Genomic DNA, 14,178 nt, shown 5'->3' with positions numbered 1-14,178 from the left:
TTCCTCTCCCACTCCTCCTGCTTGTCTTCCCTCTCTCGCTGGCTGTCTCTGTCTCTGTCAAATAAATAAATAAAATCTTTTAAAAATAAATAAATAAATCGAACTTCTCCACCAATGGCCAATGTTTTAAACATGTTTTGACCATGATTCACAGTAAAAAAAAAACTCTTTAAATGGTGACCCAGTATGCACATACACACTCACAACACACACGAAATAAAGCTTAAAATGGGATGGGTTCCAATAATTTTCATTCCATTCCACTCAATCCCATTCCCTTCCCCAAATACCGGCTTGTAACCCACAGACTGAAAAATGCTAGGGCCAATCCCTTTGATCTCTTCTGGGACATTGTTCTTGCAACGATCACTTTCCTTTCCAGAATTTGTAATCTCTCTCTCCTGTATGAGAGGTAATCATCTCTTCCTGCAAACATATCAGGGTTATTCTGTTTTATAAAAAGCAAAGACAGTTCTTCACTTGACTTTGCTCCCTTTCTAGTGACAGCTCTTCATGACACCTTCCTTTTATAGGATTAGCTTTTATTTTATTTTTTTAAAGATTTTTTATTTATTTATTCGACAGAGATAGAGACAGCCAGCGAGAGAGGGAACAAAAGCAGGGGGAGTGGGAGAGGAAGAAGTAGGCTCACAGTGGAGGAGCCTGATGTGGGGCTCGATCCCGTAATGCCGGGATCACGCCCTGAGCCGAAGGCAGACGCTTAACCGCTGTGCCACCCAGGCGCCCCTAGGATTAGCTTTTAAATAAGTGATCTATACCTGCTGCTCCTTGTCCATCCAGGCTTTCCTTCCCTACCCAACAATGAGTTCTCTTCCTCCACCATTTCTCTCCAAGGATCCGAATGACCTTTGGCTGTGCAGATCCAGAGCTGTTCTTCTCCCTCCTCCTCCTTTGTCTCCTTCTTTTCTTCTTCTTAATCCCTACTCTTCTTGATTGGGATACTTTTGAACCCTGTTCTCTTAACACGGGTCTCCTGTCTTGATATATTGTTGTTCATGCATTCATTTACTTATTTGATTAGCTATTCGGCATTGGCTCAAGGGACATTTCAGTGAGCGACATATGGGCCTAGGTGCTAATGGGAAAATGAAGATGAATAAGATACATAATTCCTGCCCTCAAGCACCTCAAAATATAGGAAAGGACTTGGATTTACACAGTTCAGTGCTCAGAGCTAGAGGTTGGAGGGCCACTTGGATGGTGGAATGTGGTGAAGAACTCAGCCGTTGGACCTAGATTTGGATTCAAATTTTGGCTCTGCCAGTTTCCAGTCATCCGATTTAGAGCAAATTACCTCACTTCTTGAAATGTCCACTTCCTCTTCTGTCCATGGTGACCGATATTCGTGGTGCTTCCCCATAGAAGTGCCATGAGGCTACCTGAGCTCGTTGAATTCTCACAGGTTCCTCTGAGGTAGGTACCATCATGAATCTCATTCTACAGATGAAGAAATTGAGGCTCGGAGGGGCCATACTGTCCCTGAGGATATGAACCGAGGCATTCTGACTCAAGAATCTGTGATTGCAAACACAAAGGCATCTTATGTCTCTGTGTGTCCCAGAGTCCCGGATGAGTCTTTAATGATGGAAGACAAGAAACTAGTTTTATCAGTATTTGCAGAGGTTATCAGATAAGAGGCTGATTGATAAGCCAGGAGACCACTTTATTCATTTAGTGTTCTAGAAATGAGGCTGTGCAGCTGCATAGGATGCATTCTCCTGGGCAGATAATGGCAACATCAAAAAATAATAATGCTAACTACCATCAACTGGGCATAGGTTGTGTGCCAGGCAGTATACACATAGGGCTCATTGTATCTCACAGCACTCTGAAAATGTCATTAGCCCAGCTTTACAGAGAAGATGATAACTTTTTATTGAGTACATGGTAAAGACTCAATACATTTTAGCAAATACTGCTATAATTAATATTACTCATAATTGCAGTGCCAGCAGTAGATGATGTGAAGGAATTTTCCTGGTATATATATACCAGGTATATACCAGAGACTGGAAATGAACCCAGGTCTGAGTCCAGGGATAATATTTTTCATCATTAACTTCACAAATTTGGGGGTCAGAGTAGCTTTAGACAAAAGGGACCGAGTGTCCCTGCAGAATATTTCCTCTCATTTGAACTCCTTCTATTCCAGGGGACCATGTCTAGGAAAGAATGAGCCTTGGTCATTGGTAACAATTGGATTTGGATGGTTGCAGGTGAAAATGGGTGGCAAGGTCCCGATTGATTGCTTTTATTGTTTTTTCCCTCAACTACTCAAAGTTCCACTCACTCATTTCAGTCAGGTCACACTCTGATTGAGTGGATTATAGCTTTCTTTACGGTGGTTGAGTCTAGATCTTTCCTTTGGTGAAATGTCTAGTACTGGTCCCCTTGCCTAGAGTCGGAACATATTACCCTTGTATCTGGATCTTTTATACCATTTCTTAGGACAAGAAACTTCTTCAGGTTATATAGTACATGTGGGGTCTTCAAGGATTTCTATTGCCAAGAGAATAATTTTCTACCCCAGGCTCCTGTCTCTGGGGCAGAGGGATATCAGAAGATCACTTCCAGGTGATGAGAGACCCTGTGGTGGAGAAATGCAAAGGACATCATAAGTGATTTTGAGGAATTTGGGCTTTTGTGGTGAGCAGGCAAATGGAAAGGAGCAGTGTAAGATAGCACTGAAGTTGGAGCTTAGGTCACTGGGAAAAATGGTGGTAAAATGGCAGAAACTGAGAAGTAAGGAAGAGAAAGAAATGGTCTCAAGATATTTTGGAGAGGTGGCTTGGGCAAGGTGGGCATAAGAGTACAAATGGAGAAGATGAAGTAAGTTTCAGACGGTGAATTTTTAGCGTGTCTGTCGTAAGTCAACTTCACTCGATGTATTTTTCTGCCTTTTTACGACTGTTAGAGTAAGCAACTTTAACTTACACAGTTAAAAATATGTGACGAAGTCAGTTCATATATGTATGTTCATATCCACATGAATTTATACCAAGGAATTAGGGTTTTACACATTCATGCACAAATACGTAAATATTTACCAAAACTCCTTTAAAAGATTAAACAAGATTTACAAATATGAGAGGAGAAAATTGAGAAGCAGACGAAAATGAAAAATTTCGGCTAGCCACAGTAATTAAATAAAAAATGCCTTAAAAATGTAAAAATGTAATCAATGTATCTGAAAATTATTTTCAGAATATCAGAACAAAACAATTCAATTTAGTAATATGCCTGCATTTTGTTATAGATATATTTGGTATATGAGATTTTTAGTGTGTTGAAAATGATTTACTCTACAAGAAATCAGCTATTCAATAGGACTCGTGGCTGGAGCAGGCAGCTTTGATAGGCCTAACAGAAGTCATGAACTAGTTGGACAGAAAATCAAGTCAATAAGTGAAAACAGAATGGGAAGCTGGTGTTCAGCCATCTGAACTGGTGCTTCAACCACGATAACATGTGATGATCGACACAACCAACAACAGACACAGAGCAAAGCTGACCGACCATTTCCCGATCAGCATTTAAATCACAATGTTCTCAAAACTCCTAGGTGTTCGGAAATGTGAGGGATGATGAGGCTGACGCATTGGTCGTGAGTGACATGTGAATGCAGACAGCAGTGTGAGGGATAGATGTGAGAATAAGGAGATAAAGGAGAAGAGGGCTGAGGGCAGGGCCACTGGAAACACTTCCATTTCAGAGACGGGAGAGGAAAAATAAAGAGTTGGGGCACTTAGAGAGGTAGAAGGAATGCAAAGTTGCAACCCTGAAGAAGCCAAGAATTTGCCAGGTTCATCAAAAGGGGCCTTCTGTTGAAAAGGGGAGAGGGTCACAAAGGATGAGGTCTGAGAATGCATGGTTGGGTATGGCCATTGGGTGGTTGTGGGGACGGCAGTCCAGAAGTCAGTGAGGACAAAGGAAGTCGGGGTAGGTGAGTGGAAGGTGAGGAGGAAGGCTCCTAAGAAAAGTTGATGGTGGTGGGGGGTGGAGAAGGAGAGAGAGAGACACCGGGAGAGAGGGGTGGGGAGAAAGAGAGGAGGAAGAGAGAGAGGGACGGACAGAGAGAGAGGGAGAGAGGGAAAGAGAGAGAGAGGGAGAGAGAGAGAGAGAGAGAGATCCCTCACGTGGAATCTTGTCATAGAGGTTTTTTTGTTTTGTTTTGTTTTGTTTGTTTGTTTTTGTTTTTAAGTTTTGAGAAGGCTAATGTTAAAATTGGTGCCGCCAAATGATGTGTGTGCCAGAGACTGCCCAGTTCTTGGCATCCGAACACCTTGAGTCCAGTGATAGGAGGCAAGAGTGGAGGGGACAGGGCAGAGGCAACATGGCCCCATGTGTGTTCTGCAAACACCTGTCTGCAGGATGTTACTAGATGTTTGGTGAGCAGGGCACTGAGTTCCCCCCTGTCTCACAAAATGATTTTATTCCTCTCTGTCCCAAAGGAGAGGAATTATCTGAACTGGCAGGCCTGCGGCTTCAGCCCTGCTCATTGCTCTGTGTTTCCACTCCTTTTCTGGTACATTGAGGCGCTTATTTTGTTTCTATGCTGGGCTATGCCTTCTTTATTTCCTCAGTGTATACTTTGTTTCTCATTGCTGTGTATGTATGTACTATAGGGAGATGAGTCCGGGATTGAACCAACTTTGCCATTTGGACCATAAATCCTAGGCAGAATGTGTGACTGCAGGGTGCATCTTAGAGTGTCACGTGCTAGGGAATCTCCAAGGGGAACAGCCCATGCACCGTTTCCCAAATGTATGGGATCACGGAACTGTTTCTTCATGGTCTCTCCTATTCTGTGAATCACACTTTGGGAAGCTTATAAATGAGATGGTGGAAATGACCGGAAGATCCTTTAGACAAATTGTATGAAGTATTTGAATTGAGAGTGGGAGGAGGAGCAGCCGTTCCAGGGAACTTCTTGTGGCTGAGTGTGCAAGGAATGATGGTGCTTCTGGAAACAGGCACACCAGGAGGCTGTGTAGGGGGTCTGTCAGCCTCCTTCTCCAAGAATGTAACTGGAAAGCACTTTATTTTCTGTAAGGCCTCGGAGCTCAGATTGCTCAGGGAAGGGCACCAGCCTAAGGAGGACCTGAGTGTGAAGCGGGGAGGAGGCAATTCTAATGTCCTGCCCAGGGGACTCTGGGTTCTGCTTGCTGTAGTGAAGGAGTTCAAACATCCTTAAGCACTGAGTGAGGATGCCAATAAAAAAATACTTTTAGAGGAGAGGGTGCCTGTGTGACCGCAGTATATGGTGCTTCTCCATGGCCGTGGTCTAAGGAAGAGAACGTTGCCTTCTTGCTCAGACGGTGGTGGTGGAGGAGATAATTGTGTGGCTATTCATCAACCTACTGTGTAACAAATACTTATGGGGCTTCTGTTGTGTGTTTGATCGCTCAGTCACCAGGCAGGAGAGCAGCTGACACAAAGATGAAATAAAAAAGCAGTTGCAGATCTCACAGAGTTTGAAGTCCAGCAGAGGAGACAAACGGACAAACAGTTAAGATGCAGTATGATGGGAACCCCAATACAGGAAGTTTAGGGAGATGCAGGATGCATGGGGGGCACCCAACTCGCAGGTCCATCCAGGATGGACTCGGGATAGAGTGCTGTTCAGGCTGAGGGCCAGCAAGTAAAGGGAAGTGTTTTTAAATTCCAGGCACAGAAAATGGGAGTTTTGAAGGTCTTCCAACTAATCTGATGGAGGATGTGAAAAACATTCCACAGGGCTGGAGTATAGAGTTCTGGGCGAGGGGTCCAGGGTGGGATTAGGGGAGTGAGAGACAAAGCATGAAGCAGGCACCCAGATCCTGTGGGCCAGAGGTCCTCAAGTCTGCCTTCATGACAACGTCACCAACAGGGGCCTCACTCCCAGCCACGGAGATGTCTGTGGTTCTCTTCCTGCACTGATCATGTGTACTTTGTACTTTTCTCTGCCTCTCCTTCACTTTCCCAACCTTCAAATCTCTCCTTCAGAGAAATGATGCATCATGTCAGGAGCAGGGTTTTAGGTCATGCTGGGGGTGACCAGGACCTGGAAATATGAACTGCCCACTGGAGTGGGTCAGTGTGAGGAGGATTGCTAATCCTCTGGGTGGGTACTGTACTGTACTGAGGAATGAGGGTTATGGGAGGCAGGTGGGCCGATCAGGAGTACAAGGTGGGGGGGGGGGCTAGAGATAAAGAGGACAGGTAAAAACCTGACAGCAGGAAAACTTAGAACAGGCAACGGAGGAAATCCAGTGAGGTAGCCATCAGCCATGGGCAGGAAGGCTGCCCACAGGACCATGGCTCACTGAGGCACCTTATCACCAGATCTGGGCATCACACATGGGACATGCAGTAAGTGCAAGAGTGTAGCAGAAAGTGTGACTTGATGTTGAGTCACCCAAACTCTGGAACTTAGGCTGCTCCCAAAGTCTCCTGACTCTACATAGCCAGGGAGCCATATCCAGGCCAAGCCTGCAGGAGGAGGTCGGGGGCCCCGCTCTAGGGAGAGGAGGAATCTTGGTCTGGGATGTGGGTAGGGCATCACCGTATCTATTTTCAACTCCCGCATCTTGGTGGATGCCACCCACCTTGACCTCTTACCTGTCTTCTCTATGCCTGGTTGACCCTCCCTCTTCCTTTGGCTCTCAGCCTAAATGTCACTTCTTCCGGGAAGCCATGCCCAGCCCCCTAACCAGGCCAGGAACCTTGTTCTAGTTCTCATGCCTCTGGGGCTCTCCTCCCTAACCCTCTGTCCCCGCACTACAGTGATTTGAGCGATTCCTTACGCCTGTGCCCCTTACCGGGTGGGGAGCTCGCTGCAGGCAGGGCTCTGTCTGCTCTGCTCCCCCTTACACTTGCACTGCATGGGACAGAGTGGAACCCAGCCCCAGCCCCAGCAGGACTCGCTGAAAGAGTGAAGAGATGAATACTCCCAGAGGCCGCAGGACTTCTGTTAGATTCCTAGGCTGTCATTTCCACAGGCATCAAAATAGCTGCCCTCTTCTCATTCTGCGTGTGCGTGTCACACTAGTCCCCCCTTATTTGACGTTTCACTTTCTGGGGTTTCAGGTGCTCGCCGTCTACCCCAGTCGGGAAGCAGGTGATCTTCCTTCTGAGAAACTGGCAGAAGATCACGAGTAGCCTACCGCCGTGTCACGGGGCAAACGTCACTCCCCTCACTTCATGCCATCACGTGGGCATTTGAACATCTCACATCGTCACAAGAAGGGTGAGTGCAGTCCGGTAAAATATTTGGAGAGAGACAACGTTCACATAACTTGTATTGAGGTATATATTGTTATAACTTTCCATTTTATTATAGCTGTTGTTAACCTCTTACTGTGCCTAATTTACAGATTAAACTTTGTTGGTAGGTCTCTATGTACCGGAAAGGACATAGGACATGCAGGGTTCGTTCGGCCCTATCTGCCATTTCAGGCATCCCCTGGGCGTCTGGGAACGTATCCCCTCAGGTAAGAGGGGACTACTGTATCTGTGAATACTTCCGAAACGGTATCTGTGTTCCCCATTCCAACTGGGAAGGTCAGGTTGCAAACATGACATGATTTTCACATCTTCAGCTGATGGAGCCAGGAAGCAAGGGGGCGTTAGCTCCCCTTGGAGCAGAGCCCCCTTCCCGCACACGCTCTCTGTTGGTTGCCTGAAGTGCTGACAGCCACGCAGTGCTCAGGTGGAGGGGATGCTAATGATCCAGGTGCCCCGCGCGATGACGTTTGTGAAAAGTGATGTCCTTCACGAGGCAGCAAAGCGCATCAAAATGAATGCCGCATTCAGGCCAGCGCACGGAGCAGTTGATATTGCTGTGAAAGCTCTTTGTTTCTCTCTGGCATGTGGATGCACAGGCTTTGATGTTAGAATTTTGGCTCATTAATAACTAATTTACATTTCCCAGACAGCAAATTGTGATCTGACACAAATTTATAAAAGAACTCCAAATGGTGAAACTCTCTTATACAATGAGTCCTTTGTGAGGTTTTTTTTTTCCTTCCTAACTTAAGGAGTTTGTGATTAAAATTTTAATGCAATCATTGAAATCTCATGGGCTACTTAAAAATAAAACACCATGTTATTTCCTTCCTCTCAGAGATCATGACAACTGGCTGCTCCTCTGTGGGCGTTTTACAATTGCTTTTTCATCTGCTCGGAGCCTCAGATAAAGTAGGCTGTCCTCCGTGAACCAGGGGAAAGGCATGGCGAGGCAGCGCGGACTGGAAGCAGAAGGCAGGGGTGCTGTGCTCTTCGGCTTCTCGATGCTTCTGTGCAGGTGACAGCGATGGCCTATTCGGCACTGGATTGTCCTGCTGTCTCCGGGAGCTCTCAGAGCTGACTCTCACTGTTTCCAGGTGCCGCAAAGCCTGAATAGGTCATTCTGGAAACAAAGATGGGCTGATCAGAGCCCTCCAGATAAAGAATTCTACATAGGTTTGGTTCCTCTTGCCTACATCTTGGGGGACCAGCTGCCTCATGGAAAACGTGGCAGGTTTTTGTTTTTGGTGTTTTTTGGATTTTACCCCGTGTGTTTTGGAGAGACTATGGAGGTCAAGGGAAGATGCAAACAAGCTTTGGGGAGGCAAATCTAGGTGCATCTTGGTTCTGCTCCTCCCCCCACCCCCATCTTTGCCAAAAGCTTTGTCATCCCGTGTGCTGATGACTCACAGCATCGTGGGGGAGGCAGGGCAGGGCTCCTGTACTCCTGTTGGAAGGAGAAGATGCCATATGCATCCAGTCACCTGGAAACCCCTTCTCCAGACCACAAAGGGAGGTCTGTGCCTTGGGAAGAAGAGGTCGACCTGAAAGTGGATGGGGGAGCTGGCCCCCGGGGGTGGGCAGCAGAGTGGGGCTGGGGGAGCAGGACAGTGGGTAGCTCGACCACTTGCATCACTCTGGCAACAAGCTCTGTCTACGGAGTTACTCTCTGCTTGGAGAAAGGGTTTAGGGAACGGCCATGGGCTTGTTGTGTGGAATGGAAACATACCCGGAATGAAAAGATTTTGAAACTGGAACCGCTTGAGGTCAGATTTTCAATGGTCACACAGCATGAGCCAAATTGACTCCATGCAGGGAAGCAACAAGCCACCCCAGTTCCCTATATTATTTTAATAACAGAAAGAATGTATTAGGAATTCCAGGCAAGACCTCCACCTGGGCACGGTCCCAGATTCTAACTCATCTCTTCATGCCTTTTCAAATGAGCCTTTTACAAAGAGGCTGTTTTTCTCTCCGACCTCTTCCGGACCAGTGAAGGCATCTGAGAGTCCCCCCTCCCAGCTTTGGCTGTAGGAAGCAAGAAACCTGAGAAACACCCCTGCCCCCCAGCTCTGAGCATGGAGACTCTGTGCAAAGTTGCTAAGAAAACTCCAGCGCTCTTTGGGGTGGCCTTTTGTTTGTTAAATTAATTAAACAAGGAGGCCATCACGCTGAGGCGGCTCTAATGCCGTGGGGGCCTATGTAAGCAAACCCAAACCTCGGCCTATAAGTGCCTTGAGGTCACACCACCAGCACACCCAGGACAACCACCCACAAACAGCCAACTAGGCTCTAAGCTGTAGCCGGTCAATGACTGCTTTACTTTGCTTCTGCCTTTTCTCTAGAAACGTCACAGCCTGAGCTCCTGTTGCTGGAATGCTCCTCACCACTTCTGGTTTTGTGTGGTCTGACAGAAATAGAATTTTGCTCAAAGACACTCTTAAACATTGTTAATATGCCTCCGTTTATCTTTTAACGCGTTCAAAAGCCAAGGTCTCTCCTAGGAGGTGGCTGGAGGCACGGCGGCCTTCTCCCCGGCCTGGACGTCAGGGAACGGAGCGGGGGCCCAGTCGGGTGGTTGTTTCGGTCAGAGTCCGGGCGACAGCTGAGAGTGGATGTCACCATGTTGACAAGGTCGTGGGCTCCGCCAAAGTGGCAGGAGGAGCCCGGTGGTGCCCGCAGCCTGCTCTGAGAGCCGGGAGGGAGGAGGGAGAGCCTGCATGTCCTGACAATAATTAGGGTCTTTCTCAGCACCTAGAACATTGCCGACATTTAAAACAGAATGCTGTTGTCACGCTTGTTAATTTTACCCTCTTGGGCCCCAAATGGCTCACATAACACTTGACTGTTTTTCCACATCACAGAGACCAGACTGGATTTTCTCGGAAGGCAGTCAATTCTATTCCCAGCCAGAGAGGGACCAAAAAAAGAAAAAAAAAATCTTCTCGCTATAAACATGATAGGTGCCGTACTCCACTTCTTCCGTCCGTGGGGAGTCTTTGGAGGCAGTTTAGGGTTGAACGCCGGTTCCACCAATCGCCGCTGGTGAGCTCGGATTTGTCACTTGATCGTCCTCATTTGTACAAAGCAGATGATAATAGCCGTTAAGCAGATTAAATGCAGGGTTCTTAGCACGTAGCCTGGCACACATTAAGTGCTCAAAGGGAGCTGTTGGTGTAATTATGAGGCTTTCCATGGAGTTAGGCAGTAGAAGCCTCTGGAAGTGGCGTCCTCTGAAGTGATCAAGCAGAAACATTCTGAGCTGCTCCCCTTATTGCCACTTCCGGGGAGATGTCGCCATTGTTATGGCAACCGGATTTCTGGGCCAGGAGAAATCCCTGTTGGGCTCTCTCTGCCTGAGGTGTTTATGGCCGAGCCCGTGGCCCTCGCTCTCATAGGGAGAGCCCATTCTCTTCAGCACGTCAGGTATGGAGAATAAACTCCTAGAAAGGAAGGACCTCATGTGACTTTTTGCACACCATTTTACCCCCAGCAGCCCTTGGCACATTGTGGGCACTCGTGGATATTTGTGGAAGGAAGTCATGATGGATGGGGCAGAAGGCAGAGGGCCACGTGGCTGTTCCTGGGTCAGACTCAGCTCACCTTCTGCCGAGCACAGCGCAGGCAAGCAGAGCTCGTGACCAGTAGATCCTGACGTGGTTCTTAGGGACCCGACTTTGGGCAACCGCATAGATGCAAACTCAGGTCTCTTCGTAATTATTCAAAGAAGCAGATGTCTTGGAGCAATGACTTCTCAGGATGTAGAGAAGTAAGAAACAGGTCCAGGTGAGAACTGTATCTTGGTTATACTGTGTAAGGGTTTTTGCTAGTTTCTTAGGGAGAGAAAATTTAGGATCAAGTTCTGCTGTCTAAGAATCTCTAATAAAATACTACACAGTTCTCATTACAGAGCATGAGCCAGTCACTCCTTACTGTGTCTGATTGTCAATTGCATAAGGTCTCCAGTTACAGACTCCCTTGGGGGTGCTGACTATTTAAGCCAAGATTCTGATGCTCAGATGGGTCAAAACTAGGGGGTCTTACAATTTTCATTCTGTTTTGGCGTGATATGTGGTATCGAGGCCTTCTCAGGACTCAGTGATAATACCATGTGTTCTGTTTGTGCTTTGTTAATCTAAATTCACTTTCATTTTAGCCTCCTGTCATTCACGAGTAGTTAGCAGGACAGGTAGGGTGACTAATACTAGCCCGATTTTATAGTTGAGGACTGCAGGCTTCAGTTTACCATCTCTGTGAAGGGCTGGACGCAGGCTTTGTCTGCACCTCCCAAATCGTGGTTTAAACCATCTGGACTACAGACCTTGTGCCTTCAGTCATGTCATGGGCCACAGCTCCGTCTTTTAGACCAGTGAGCGGGTGATTGCCATTGGAAGGAAGGACCCGGGAGGGGATTATGGTAACACCTGGTACAGATGAAGGTGAGGAAGAAGGGAAGAACTCTTCGACCACCATGCACACTTACCTTTTGCGTAAGCAGCTCTCTCAGCATCTAGACGATCTGGGACCGTGGGGGCAGGTGGGAGTGGTCTGTGAATAGCAAAAGCAGCAACTGTGCCTTGTCCACTCTGTTTGCACATCCAGAGCCAAAGAATGTGGGAACAGGATGATGGCTACGGCACCAGGTAACAACGCAGCCATCACAGGCGTTGACTTTCATCAACTGACTAGCCTGTCTAGACAGAGAGATGCCTTGCTGTCTAGACCATTTGGTCAGTCCTGGAAGGACTTGGCCGTCTCAGAGTCAGCACGAAGCTGTGGCTGACGGCTTCTCTAACAGCTCTGGCTGGTGTCACGGGTTGGCTGAGGGTTCATCAAGGATGCAAGCCTCGTGGCTTCCAAGATATTTATGGTTGGCTTAAACCTGGATTAGCTGGAGCCAGGAGGGGAATTCTTATAGGAGCTCTTTGTGACTATACAACGTAGGGAGATTGGGGTGAGAGGGACGGGCCGCAATTTGAGCTTATAGTGCAGTGTCATCTCACGATGACAGGAAGGTGTTTTTAATCATGTGCAAGCTCCCTCACCTTGGCATGTGAAAGGCATTAGGATCTTCCGTCACCATCAATCTTGTGCTGCCTTGAGGTGAGGGCTGTTCAGGAGCCAGCCTGACGCTGTGCCTAGCACCTGGGGAGAGCTGTGTGTGGCAAGCAGAGAGCAGAGGGCTGCCGGCTGCTTGTTTCCCTGTTCTCCTCAAGCCCATCTGTGACTTCAAGCAGCTTCCCATCACCACTCCCCACCTACCTTCCTCCTCCCTTGTTTCCCTGATGTGAAACTCAGAAGATGAACGGTCATGTCATTCTTCGATTTGGTACCTTTGAAACAAATCTACTTAGATAGCAGATACCTGTACCAGTTTATTTTCTGAAGTGGACTAGACCCATTAGACAAGGTGTTGTTTTTGTTTTTAAACAATGAGGGTCCTCTCTGACTCCTGAGGCCTGAAGTGAGAGCACTGGGGTCCTCCTTTGCCACTTGCTGTCTCGAGCCATGGCTCAGTAATGTGAACTCAGAGACTATAGTAACAGAGGCTTCTCTGTGGGCTTCAGAGTGGCCTCAGGAAGGCCACTGTCCTGCTGTTTTGGTACCACACTTATCACCTTGTTTCTGAAACTAGATTCCTTGGGAAATCTGGGAGTCATTTGTAGTGATTTCTGGAAAGATGTGCCTCTTCATGCAACCGTTGTGATAGATTGTATTGACCATCTTATGTACAGGGAAGAACAGGTTGGAGTAATAAGAAATGGGTTGCTGGGAGTCACAAGGGTCCTGATCTAGATGACAATATGGCCTGGAGGGGAGAGGATGGCCTTTGGAGTCAGGCGGACCAGGGGGCAAATCTTAGCTCTCCGACTGGACGACCGGGTACATTTCTGTTTTCTTGTCTGTGAAATGAGGCTGTAACAGCTGCCTCGTAAGGTGTTGGTGGGGATTAAACTGGGTGATCTAGTTGCTCTTCCTTCCCAGATTGCTGTCTCTAGTGTCGCTAGTGCACGCCAGTCTCCTGGATTTCAGACCTGATGCCCATGCAGACTTTCTACCAGCACGTCCCAGGCTGAACGCATCCTTTCTCTCCCTTCTCCTCCAGACCCCTCCTCCTACAGTTCATTTCAACGGAGGGTTTCATTATTCTCCATTTTCCACACCTGCCACCCAGAGCCCCCTCAAGTCTTCCTTTTCCCTCAGTCTGAAAAATTCCATCAGTCACCAAATCTGCTAATTCTGCTTGCCCAGTCTCCTTGTACTCTGTTTCATCCTCTCCGCTCAAGGCCACTCTTAATCTAGTTCCTCGTCGTTTCTTGTCTGGATTACGGCAGTACCTTCCATTTTAAATTTTACACTACCGTCAGCGTGAATTTCCTGGTGTCACACATCTCTGTACAAGCCTCATCGTTCCCTGCATGAAATTCAGGGGCAAGTTCTGTGTCCTTGAGCTGGGAAGACATGCTCACCATGAGCTGTGTCCCTCCATTCTCTTTAACTCTAGCCCTCGCCACTGCTGTGTTCTTGCCCTAAGTTGACACCGAACCAGAGTCCTCCTGTTCTGCGGGAGCGTCAGGCACTCTCTGACTCTCCTCCAGGGTTCTTTCTGCCTGAATTGCTTTTGCACTTCTCGCGCACCTGGCTGACTTCCCTACCATCATTCAAGAGTCAGCTCCGGTGTCACCTTCTCTTGGAGAAGTTTCTTCAAGCAGGCTGACTTAGACTTTCTTTTTGTACCACCACCATTTCATCTATTTATGCATTTATGGTCATGCATTTTTCTGATCTGCCTTCCTGAGAGGGAAGCTTGGTAACATCGGCCCCTGCATAATGCGAAGCATGGATGGACATTAAGTATGTATTTCTGGAATGATTGACTGAAGGGTATTG

At 47.5% G+C, this 14,178-nt stretch overlaps 1 long non-coding RNA gene across 2 annotated transcripts in view; it reads left to right on the top strand.

Moving 5' to 3' along the window:
- Positions 1–11,114, top strand: part of LOC105236959 — a 219,148-nt gene extending 208,034 nt beyond the window's left edge. For both annotated transcript variants that reach the window (XR_002142364.2, XR_004626708.1), the window contains 3 exons: positions 7,090–7,308; positions 7,395–7,493; positions 8,126–11,114. This is a non-coding gene — a long non-coding RNA (uncharacterized LOC105236959). The remainder of the gene's footprint in view (positions 1–7,089; positions 7,309–7,394; positions 7,494–8,125) is intronic.
- The last annotated feature ends 3,064 nt before the right edge of the window (positions 11,115–14,178 follow it).

Source organism: Ailuropoda melanoleuca, chromosome 7 (genome assembly GCF_002007445.2).
Source record: "Ailuropoda melanoleuca isolate Jingjing chromosome 7, ASM200744v2, whole genome shotgun sequence".
NCBI lineage: Eukaryota > Metazoa > Chordata > Mammalia > Carnivora > Ursidae > Ailuropoda > Ailuropoda melanoleuca.
The sequence above is the reverse complement of the archived record's forward strand: the minus strand, read 5'-3'. Positions and strand labels throughout refer to the sequence as shown.